The following is a 12,789-nucleotide window of genomic DNA, read 5'->3' as shown; positions in this document are numbered from 1 at the left end:
ATCTGGACAGCCATTTATTATAAAGCGAATTATTAATGCATTTTTGAAACACACAGTGCACATATTTATATATTATATATAGAGAGAGATTTAACTGGTAGTTTGCATCTCATGACGTCAGGGAAACAACAGTGCGTGAGGTGCCCATATGCTGCTCTGGCAGACTGATCAGTTACGATTGTGCCCCCATGTTTCATAATAGTTAAACGTATTAAACAATGTCAGGTATGTTCCTATGAAGGGAATTTTGGAAGTACGTGTTAGTGGGCAACTAAACAAATTGGAGCACAGAGGCATAAACCAGTCGCAGATAATATAAAAGGATTCATGTAATTTTATGACACAGGACTGGCAGCATTTGCCCTGCATTGCTTTAGAGATGACCCACTGTGTGTAAAGTCATCACATCTAGGTTTCACTAAATGTTACTACAACCAAATTCCAGTTGATCTAAATCCCGCCTACTTTTGTGTTGGCCCCACCTACAGTTATTTTGGTCCCGCACACATGAGGTCACTTCAACAATTTTTTCCAGATGAGAGTAGTACTTGGACACATAGGGTCGGATTCATTTTTGTACATACATACACTTGCGTAACATATATTATGCATGTTTCTGTGCATGCCCAGAAACAGACATTACTCCAATGAGAACAATTGCAGGAAATTCAAATCTGCACATAAGTGACATTTACGGTTTACTACGACCTGAGAGGCGGAACAGGGGAGGGAAGGAGTGGAGCAATGTAGGAGATGTACACTAAAGAGTATTGTAAGCTGATTCAAGTCCTGTGTTTGTCATAAGTACACCTGTTTTCAGCCGACCTGTAGTCATGACTGATATGGTATAGTCTTTGAATTAAAAACGATATGTTTTCTACAGGACAAAACCATGTTGCAATGCAAGGGGTGCAAATTAGTTTATTATTTTGCACATAAGGAAAATATTGGCTGTTTTTTCATGTAGCACACAAATACTTGATATTATTTTTACACTGACATTAAAAGTTGATCTAGGACATGCCCTACCCCAACTATAAATCTGACATCACCTTTTAAATTTACCTCCCCCTCCAAAGCAACATGGCTTTGCCAAGGTCCAAAGTTAGTCATTTTGTTTGCTTTACTTTCCTTAATAAATCAGGCCCATTGTATGTACTGTATGTACTGAAGGCATCTTTACTTATGTGAATAATGTTAAAAAATTATTAAAAAGCAGTTTTGATTTGAAAATAATTATTTATAAATATTATTTTTTTAAATTATTATACAGTTAACAGCTGCAATTTTTATTTATAAAATAAACATTTTTATGATTTCTGATGTGAACTGTTATTGTATAGTCACATGGTCGTATACTGCAGCCTATTGTGTGTGTCTATGTACTGCACGGACTGTTTATACTGAGTGTATTTCCACCCATATTCAAATCGTAACATCTCCTGAGATACGCTTGGATTTGAATACAAGCGGAATTACACACAAGTTTCAGGCTCTTTTTTAAACATTCATATTCATATTCGGACATGAATCGGGCCCACAGATTCTAGGTGGGAAAGCACTGAAAGGGTTAAAGGGAACATAATATTGTAATATTACATAGTGCAATAATAAAATATTATAATAAAATATTTTGCAGCGTAATTGTTAAGTAAATTAGAGAATCTCAATGTGTTAGAGTTGTTTTGTTCAAATCATAGACTAAGGCCAAATTAGTATTGTACCATTTATTGAGATCTTTTGCCCACTGGGGGCACTATTTCATCAGATTCTATAGCCATGTCCTTTGTTACTAATACAGTTATGCACAGAAGTGTTCTTTGTGCAGAATTGTCTATACCCATGTGCTTTTTGAATATTTACAGAATATTACAGTGAACAAAACTCAATGAATAGGGCATAATATATATATATATATATATATATATATATATATATATATGGTGAAATCTGCCTTATGACACTTTATTAGTTGTTAGAACAGAGCTTCTAGACACTTTCAGAGCTAATGTTCAGCAGAACACAGCATCGTTATATACAGCCTGTACATGTGTAGCTAGTGGATAGCAAAAATTAAGATGAGGAACAGCAAGCATATTGAAAGAGCTTCTTCACAGGTGTGATACACATCGCAAATAACATATAAGCACGGCCTAGGTCATATATAAAAATGTTGGATTGCCCTGGTTGCCTATAATTATGGTTAGCATGTCTGCAAAAGGAGGCCTCAGTGACTTTGAGAGAGGGCTGGATGACGGGGCGGTACGTTTGGCAGGAGCTTCGGAGACCAACCAGCTCAAGGTGCGATAGTTTCATGAGTAACCGGCATTACACTATGACAGGTTGGGCTGATGTCACTATAACAGGGCAAATCACAGCCTGGGGTCTCCCTGTCATAATGTCAACCAGCCCTAGCCCGTTCACCAAGGGGCTAAATTGCTTGGGGAGAGCCCCAGGGGAAGGGGGCGCTCATGATTTTTTATTGTTATAATTCATTATTTATTTATTTTGAGGGACTTTACGGCCATAATGTAAGATATGCTGAAAGCAGATCATATGCTTTTAATGCACGATACACTTTACGTGTAACTTACTGAAACGGATGTAGTTTTCGCACTTTGCTAAATTGCAGATATGTGCCCCTGCATACCATGTAAATCATGTTAAATTGACGGACGTAATTTACACCAACGCTTTGATGTAAATGATGTCCGACTCTGCATTAGACCTTATTGGGCATAATTAATTAAGACGGCAGATCGTCGTTAAGCACAGCTGAACACTTCCCGTTACCGCAACATCGCTGATTCCCCAGTACCTTTGGGTACCGCAATGTTTCGGTACCTTATTAGAACTTTATGTGCTCAGCCGCGATCTGCCATCTTAATAAAATATGCCCCTTTGTCTCCAAATGAGCAGGGGATGGAAATTCTCTTCTTTTATATAATCAGGATTCATGTATTTGATTACATTACTGTTTATTTTAATAGATTTCTATCTATATTGATGTTGGATGGATTGGGGCTGACGTGTCTTATGTATATTTTTTAATTTGATGTTTAGTTAATCTATATTGTGGCTATATTGCTATATACTATACCTCTGATCATTGCCCACTGATCAGATGCTATTTCTATTGCGTATTCTATACACACTGCTCTTAATGTTTTATAATTGCCAAATTATATTTCTTAACATAAATACCTTGTAAAAGTATTCATCCTTTATCATTTCTCTCCTTTTACTAGTAACAAATCTTACACTGAAATGTTGTTCTCTGTAATATTTTCATTTATATGCACAGAAACCCCAAATAATTATTTTTAAAATGTGACATTTTATGTAAAAACATTAAAAATAAATAAATAAATATGCTATTTGCATAAGTATTGAATCCCTGTTTTGTGGAAGCTTATACTGGTAAATAAAAATGACAAACGGGGAAACACCTTATAATTGGCCTCCACCAGTGAATCATTAGTGTAACTGCCGCATTCTCTGGCTACAAAACCCCACAGTTAAGGGATCATTATTCAAGCTGTGAATCTGAAGGACAGCTGTGAAAATGAAAACTAAAGAGCATCCCAAAGAAGTTAGAGGTAAAGTAATACATAAATTAGGAAAAGGGTACAAAACAATGTACAATCACTTTGAAGGAGCTACAGAGTTCAGTAGCTGGGCCTGTACAAAAGGTCAACACAACCTTTTCTCAAGAACTCATAACATTGGCTTGTATGCGACGGTGGCATAAAATAAGCCATTACTCAAAGCGAGCCATGTAAAAGCACGTCTGGATTTCACCCAGAAGCATGAGAGTGACCTGGTTACAATGCGGAGAAAGATAAAGCTTTTGCCCAACATTCAAAGCAATACGTGTAGCATAATCTAACATTGCCCACATTTCACAAAACATCATACCCCCAGTAACGTATGGAGCATTGTGCTGTGTGCTGTTTTTCATCAGTGACTGGACATCGTGTTAAACTAGACAGAAGAATAGATTATTATTATTTATTTATTGATGTATGTTTTTCCGGGCTGCACCCACTTTGTGGAATTCCCTCACACAATAAGACTTTCCTGTAGTCTTCAAACCTTCAAGCCTTCTCTGAAAACCCACCTCTTCAGGCAAGGTTATGATATTCCTCAACCACCATCTTTATCTCCCTAGATTACCCTATTACCACCCTCTACACAGCTAACGCAAGACAACAACCCTCTGACCAATATTGCCACACACAGCCCACTCAGTACTTTTACCTTTGCGTTCTAGCTGGTGCGTTGTGCAATATGATGTAGCACATGCCCTTGTGTTTCTAACTCCCATTGTCCTATAGATTGTAAACTTGCGAGCAGGGTTCTCTTACCTCTCTGTCTGTATGTATTACCCAGTATTGTCTTATTAATGTTTGTTCCCAATTGTAAAGCGCTACGGAATTTGCTGCCGCTATATAAATAAATGTTGGTGATGATGATGATGATATTTATAAGGCACCATAGATTCCATAGCTCCGGATACAGAAGCAAGTAACAAATAGATGAGGTAATACACATAAGTACCACAGATGAGTGTGAGTAATGCAATGCGGACTCACACAAAGTGCAGCAAAATGTAACAGGATGTACAAGGGAGTCAGAGAGTAGACAGACAGGGGACTATAAGTAGAGAGTAGATAGATGGTGCAAAACACCGGAATATGCTGCAGGAGAACCTGTTTCTAAAGAACTGAAGCTTGGGCGAAGTTCATCTTTCAGCAGTATAATCATCCCAAACACAAGGCCAAGCTAATACTGGGAGCCGGCTAAAGAACAAAAAGGTGAACGTCCTACAATTGCCCAGTAAAAGCTCTGATATCAATAGAATTGAGAGTTGAAAACTGAGCTGCACAATCATCATCCGACTAACCAGAAAAACCTAGAGATAATCTGCCTGGAGGAATGGGTTAAAATCACTCCCAAAAATGAAATAAAACTCACAGAGAACAAAATTTCAGTGGATGATTTCTTATTCCGTTAAATGAGAAAATTGGTCAAGGGTCTGAATACTTATGCAGGACACTGCATCTGTTTTTTTGTTTTATTTTGATCCGATATACCAGACATATTGCACTGCCTTTGTTCAGTTGGATCACGTGATTGGCAACTGTAGTTTTCCTTCTGGTTTGATAAAAGGGGTATTTACAGCGATCTGCTATTGCGTACACTGGAGGTCATTTATGGAGCTCAAAACATCAGTGCGCCTTTTATCTGTGCAAGTGTGCCTAGACTTACGATGAGGCACATGAGTTTACAAAGCAAGATGGCTGCATGTGCGGAGGAGCATAGATTTGCAAAGGATGAGGAGTGGAGATGAATATGCAGAGAGGGAATTTCTTGCAAAATATCTAGAAGGTGCACTGATTTGCCTAATTTTGCTAAGCAGAGCAGTAAATAAATTTCCTTTTAGGAAATGTTGAAATGATATAAGTGGTCAGTGTGAGAGCATGGTTAGGTGCATGCCTTGATGTATGGAGGGTGTATGGCCATTTCCAGTCCGCATTAGGATTTGACTTTTTACGTTCATGCTGCTTTACAGTAAAAGAATCTTCACCAACAAAAAAATTACATTTGTAATAAAAACATTTCCCATATCCCCTCACTTTCTTGAAACAGAGAAGCAGCCAGAAAACGTTGAGCAGCATCAGAACCAAAAGGGAAATCTAAAGACAAGCTGAAGTCACACCAGTGCCGACGTATAACAGTTATCCCAAATCCTGGCATCACCACCAGATCCTCTTTCTCTGTGTTCCGGTGACTCCCTCTTGGAATTCAGATGCACTGAATCACTTAGTAGCAGACACCCATGTAGTCATCTAATGCTCTCAAGTTCACTCAGCATACTCAAATGGGTTTCAGTCAAGGCTTTCAAGACATGAAATTGCAACTTTCAACTCAAAGCTCAAAGTTAAAACTTGAACCTATGTGAAGTTCGAAATGCTTAGCCTCAGTTCAGGACTCCAATTTGTACTGTTTTTAAATATTCGAGTTCCCATAAACTTACAACACGCCCACATATCAGGTTCCCTGAGAGGTAATTTATTTAGTGGTACATTTACTTTATAAGGGAGGAAATCGTCTTTTTCTATATTTTTAAATCGTATCTAAAAATGCAATGCACTTATGATTAAAGGCTCTGTACCCTGTACCTTAACACAGCATTTTGGAATTAATATTAATATAATATTCAATTTGTATATATTAGCATATACAACATTATCTTTGAAATCAACAAATATTTACTTTCTGCTTTTCATAAAATTCTGAATAAGAGATAGTATGACCTGTAAATAATATTGTAAATTTTATATATATATATATATATAGATATATATATATGTATATATAAGCCAATGGAATAAGCTGACGGGCGCTCGGTGAAACACCAATATGTGAAAACGTGAAAATGCAATATAAAATATACTCAATTACGTATATGTAGTAGGCAGCTTCTTCTCTGTAGAACATTTCTTTGCAAAAAAAGTCAGTCTAGAAAATCCAAAAATAAAGAGAGAGCGCCACTATGTACATATATATATATATACAAGTTAACCCGTGCATGATACTCATACATTCTAGTCAAATCAAGATACTTAAGGTCTTAAAAAGGTTCTTGTCATGCATTTGGGCCATAACCCAGGCCTCAACCACCAACCACTCCCCACTGTCACCCCCGGCAACCACCAACCACTCCCCATTGTCACCCCCGGCAACCACCAACCACTCCCAACTGTCACTTCTCCTTCAAGAAATATATATATATATTTTTTAAATCTTTATAAACACTTTTAACAATTAACAAATTAAATTAACAAATTAAAAACATCTTAGTATACCAAATTTCAGCCCTTTCTGAATATTTTTTTTCCACACACACTAAGAATTTAGTAGGTCAGTGTATAACTCCGCCCAGCAGGTGGCGCTGCAGCTTGGTTTTATATTTTACACACACACACAGATAGACTAACACACGCCACTAGACATTTATATTATATATATATATATATATATATATATATATATATATAATCTATTCAATGTGAATACAGAAATTAAGGTTCAAAGTCGATCCTATTCAACAGAATTCTTTGGAACAGGATTTAGTATTCACATGAACCCTAAAGAATGGATTTGGTGCGTTGCGTAATTTATTGAGGTTTCACTATAGTTGTTAGGCTACTGCACGTATACTGTAAAAGCTGTGACAAGTTAATCTCTATTCCTACTTTTTTTTATTGTTGAAATTGATGGATTCTTTAGTGATTTATTTGTTATGTTCAACGACAGCAATTATATTATTTATGAATGTGACATCCATGGATTAGTTAAAACTTAAACAAGCCATAAAACTGCTTGACAATTATCAGATTTTATAACATGTGGTTGACGTACTTGTGCTGACGTTTTCAATGGACTGAATATTTGTACTATAGTTTGTGTGGACCACAATTAACTTTACAATAATTTAAGTCAGAATTTATAGTACGAAATATAATATTTGTTACTGTTTTGTGTATAGGAGGCTTTGTACACATATGCCATAACATATAAATTTGATGTCTCAGAGATTAGTTTCGATATAAGTAAGGGCGTGACCAGTGGTAGGGTACATTTAAGAGTTTATTTGGAGGGACAGAGATCACTTAAAAAAATATTTTGCCAAAACGATGAGACTCTAAATTAATCATTTACGTGATTCATTTTAGTTTCAATTTTCCCCCCTTCTATAAAAAAACACTGTTATTGTAATGCTTCTGAAGACAGGAGAGGACCTGCTTCTATGTCTTTCGTACAAGTCTTAACTTAGTAATGTTATGTATCATCAACTCAGACCAAATGGGCTTCTTGCCTGGAAAGTCTACTCTCTTGAGTATAGGAAGTCTGTATTGTAAAAACAGATGCACTCCAGTGTGGTAGTATAATTAGATACAGCCAAAGAATTTCATTCTGCTGAATGGACTTATCTCTGGACAGCGCTATCTGCTTTTGGAATTGGCCCTAATTTTATTAGTTGCTAGTCCTATGAAGACTGAGTGTTTGCAAACTGTTGGTTTTCTTCCACCTGCTACTTGGCCAGAAAATCACACAGGGTTGCCCACTGGCACCATTGCTGTGCACAATAGCCACGGAACCCCTGGCAAACCATATATGAGCCTCTGCCATGTTTCTCACTAACTTACACATTACTTACACATTAAATGGAATACAATTGGGGAAAACTGAGGTGGAAAAGGACTTGGGAACAACCTACTTAAAAACGAGAGGTAACTCTCAATGTATTTGTTCCTGGTAAAATACTTATAATTAGAGAAGATACAAGTGAACAGAAAGCTGTGAAGCAGCATACAGTCTCACAATCTCTTATTATCAAATTTGTATAACACCATACAGAGTCCAAGGGGTCATAAAATGCAGGTGGAAGATAGACAGTTTTACCTCCAGCAGAAAGGGTTATTTTCTGTAAGAGTAATTAAGTTGCGGAATGCTCAACCAAAAGAGGTGATGACGGAAAATTCACTAACATAATTTAATGGATGCCTTATGTCTTTAGTTATAATTAGTAGAATATATTGTTGGGGTGACTGATCCAGGGAATTTATCAGAGTGCGTGCTGTGAAGCTAAATTGGCAATTGGGTTGTTTTGTTTTGTCTCCTCTGGACCAATGCAATTAAAATGTATAAAAGGTTGAACTTTATAGACCTGTATCTTTTTCAAAATTATGACTTGGGGCCTATTTAGTGGCAATGTGATTGAAAGGACCAGTCTGTAGATGATATCTTGCAATATCTTCCATAGGCAGGTGCTTCCCTATTAGAGGCTCTCTGGTATATCCATGAATTTGAGCGCTACCCATGTTTCAGCAAGAATTGGGACAGCGTAATGTTAACTGCTTTCATAGGGTCTGATGGAGGGGATCAGACTCTCCATCCCAATCTACATCTGACTTTACCTACCTTGCTATCCATGGGAAAAAATTAGAACATGAACTACATTGCTACTATGCATGATGGTCAGAATTAGCATCAGTAAAAATTGTTTTACTCTCCAAAATCCTGCATGTTATTCAGGAATCTCCCATATCCCGATGTAAGTGGCTTTTCAAGAAAATTCAAAACTGTTTGTCATATTTTATTTGGCTCAGTTCTAGCCCATGTATCAAGTAGTCCATTATATAACAACCTTGGGAGCTGGTAGCCTGGACATCCTAGACTTTCTTTTATATTATTATTATTATATATGGCTTAATCAGATCACCCTATAGGTAGTTTTAAAGTGCTGAAATATTTTTGGATGAAATTTTACCAAATGTAAATGATCCACTGTAGTTTCTGTACCTGGGTCCCATGGCTTATCCCAAGGTCTATATAAAATACCCCATAGTGTTACAAGCACTTAAAATCTGAAAGGGGCGCCAAATACCTTATTCTAGAGAAAGATTTGATGAATATTTTGCACTCTGACATATTCTCAGTCAACTTGAAATCAATAAGTTTCTAGATATGACATTTTGGGTAGCTTATAGACTGAAGTTTCTGGATTCTCTAATTTGTTTGTTTTCAAAAACTAAGGAATTTGGCCTGTCTAATTTCTTTTGTTTTCATTTTCTTACAGGAAAATTCACAGTTCACATCATTGAGTTCCAAGACTTCCACATCCTACTAGTCAGTGGTTGAAATGGGAATTTAGTGCCAGTATGGAAATATAAAGAGAATGGCAGGGGCCGGTGGGCCACCTAGGACCCAATGAGATTTTGGGATTTTGATAGTGTGAAATTAATTTTAGATGACTTTTAACACTATATAGTATAATATAAACCATACGAAATGATGTAAGTTTATCCGCCCTGTATCTCCTTCCTCCCATCTGTCCCTCCACCTCTGCCTCTTGCCTCCTGTGTTACCTCAACTTTCCTTAATATCTCCCAAGTTCTTAAAATTCTCTAATGTATCTCCTGGTTCTCCTCTCCTCTTCCTTGTGTCTTCCATATGTCCCTTATCCTTTCCCTTAGCCATCTGTCCACACTCCCCAATTGTGCTTTGCCAGACCCCCCCCCTGCCCACCCCCTATGGTGGCTGAGGGGGCACGGTGGTCTGGCAAAGCACAATGTAGGAGGAAACCCAGCATTTGGTGATGTCCATGGGTTCCGGACTTCAGGCAGTCATTGTCTGCAAAGGTTTCAGGGCAAAGTATTAAAAATAAACACTTTATTTATGATTATGTTCATTTGTTCAATTACATTTGAGCCCCTGAAAACAGGGGGCTGTGTATACAAATGGTTGCAATTCCTAATCTCTTTTTTTCAACCCCTTGAACTAAAGCTGAAAGTCTGCTCTTTAATTGCATCTCCATTGTTTAACTTCAAATCCATTGTGTCAAATTATGAAAATTGTGTCACTGTCCAAATATTTCTGGGCCTAGTTGTACATGAATAGAAATGAACCATTGAAATGAATGTGAAAGCTTTGGCAATAAATAATTGTAAAATGGAACAACGTGTTCCACCCCCCATCCAAATCCTCAACCAGTCTCAATATCATAAAGCCTGAACTATATACATATATAACAGGGAACCCACGTGTGTGGGGCGCCCCTGACATAGAGCATCCAAATGAGATTCCATATACCCATCTCCTGTTTATATGAGTACTTGCAGCTTAAATAGCTGTATAATACTGTCCAACTAACTTATCCTGATTTACACCATCCCTCCCTCTAGAGTAAATTTGCTCATGAAGAACCTACGCCAGAGGCCTTTCATCAACATTCTATTGATTGATTTTAAAACACAACCATGTACTTAAACTCTTCAATGAGTTCAGATGGGAGGAGGATATGGCAGAAACCTTCGATCCCGGCGCATGGGAACATATTCGATGTATCTTTCCACAACTTTTATCTTTAAGATCAGCGAAAACACCCGCAAAATATACCGCTTGTATATCGTCCCCAAAAGTCTACACACTATTTTCCTAAATACCTGCTCTTCATGCTGGTATCTCTCTAACAATGAGGACACTCTGTCCCATGTGTGAAAATAAGTTCTCTGTGAAAAGGAGTCCACCACCTAAATCAAAACATCACAATCATAAAGTTATCTGACTCCTTATCTTTCTCATTATTACCCAGAGATATCCCATGTACCCCCAGACACACACAAAGATTAATAACACAACACAGGAGATTGCGCTATATTGGAAAAGTCCGGACCGCCCTCCATACTCTCAATTATATACAGAATCTGGTATATCAGATGGAATACATCTCTAGTATTATCAAAAATACTCCAAATAAATTCTCATGCACCCTAATAAAAATATTTTTTAAAATAAAATAAAATAAATAATTGTCATGGGGAAAAATGCAGGAGTTCAGCGATGACTGTGAAGCCCTTCACAACGAGCAAATGACAATTACTACAGGAAAATTTTGTATAGCATGGGGTGGCCAACCAGTCAGAGACCAAGGGGTATATTTGCTAAACTGCGGGTTTGAAAAAGTGGAAATGAAGCCTATAGCAACCTATCAGATTTTAGCTGTCATTTTGTAGACTGCACTAAATAAATGAAAGCTAAAATCTGATTGGTTGCTATAGACAACATCTCCACTTTTTCAAACCCGCAGTTTAGCAAAAATACTCCGAGAGCCAAAAAATATCTATAGGTACTGCAAAGAGCCAACTGTACCTTTTATATGTGTGTGCATATGTAAACCCAGTATAAACATGTGCATACATGCCATACACACATACATTAAAAATATAACCAAAGCAAAAAAGAAAAAATCCAACAGTGCCAAAATAATAATAATAATAATTATTATAATAATAATAATAATAATAATAATAATAATAATAATAATCAGAATAATCATAAAGTCAGCACAGCTCTGCACTGCACAGTGGAGGAGGGTTCAAAGGGATACTTATAGTCTCTTCACACTAGCTCACACTGCTACTGCATCCACAAACCATCAGACCTCAAACATGCCCAACAGCCCTCTTTACATGCCCATTGGATCTCTCGAATTGCGATCAGACTCACCTTACATGCACATCAGCCTCTCCATATGTCATCAGACCTCTCCACATTCCATCAAATATACCCACATGCCAATCAGACCTCACCAATTGCCATCAGACCTCACCTCATGTCCGATAAATGATCATCAGACCCCCCCCCCACATGACATTATACCTCTACACACTCAAATCAGACCTCCCCATCTGCCACCGGATTTCACCACATGCCCCTTACATGCCATCACACCTTCCCACATGCCCCTTAAATGCCCATTAGCTTCCCCACATGCCACCACATTTCACATGTCCTTACATGGCTATCAGCCTCCCCACATGCCATCAGATATACCCACATTCCTTGTATATGCCATCAGACCTCCACACCTACCGCTTACATGCCATCAGACCTCCCCACATGCCCTTACATGTCCACCAACCTCCCCACATGCCATCAGATCTACCCAAATTCCCCATACATGCCATCAGACCTTTCCACATGCTCCTTACATGCCCATCAAATTATCCGCATGCCAACAGACCTACACATTCTATTAGATCTCCCCAAATGCCATCATATCTCCTTACATGCCCATCAGCTTCTTCACATGCCATCAGATCTCACGTGCCCCTTACTTGCCCGCGTAGAGGAAGGAGGAAGAGCACATTACACTCTCTCCTCCTTCTCTCATTGGATTGTCTGTGACACTGTGACCTCCTGCATTGTTCAGAGGAG

At 37.8% G+C, this 12,789-nt stretch overlaps 1 long non-coding RNA gene across 1 annotated transcript in view; it reads right to left on the bottom strand.

Annotated features, from left to right (window-relative positions):
• Positions 1 to 12,789, bottom strand: part of LOC142139443 (uncharacterized) — a 95,648-nt gene that overhangs the window by 59,574 nt on the left and 23,285 nt on the right. The gene's annotated exons all lie outside the window — the stretch shown is intronic.

This window comes from Mixophyes fleayi, chromosome 2 (assembly GCF_038048845.1).
Source record: "Mixophyes fleayi isolate aMixFle1 chromosome 2, aMixFle1.hap1, whole genome shotgun sequence".
Lineage (NCBI taxonomy): Eukaryota > Metazoa > Chordata > Amphibia > Anura > Limnodynastidae > Mixophyes > Mixophyes fleayi.
Note: the sequence above shows the minus strand (reverse complement) of the source record. Positions and strands in the feature narration are given on the sequence as shown.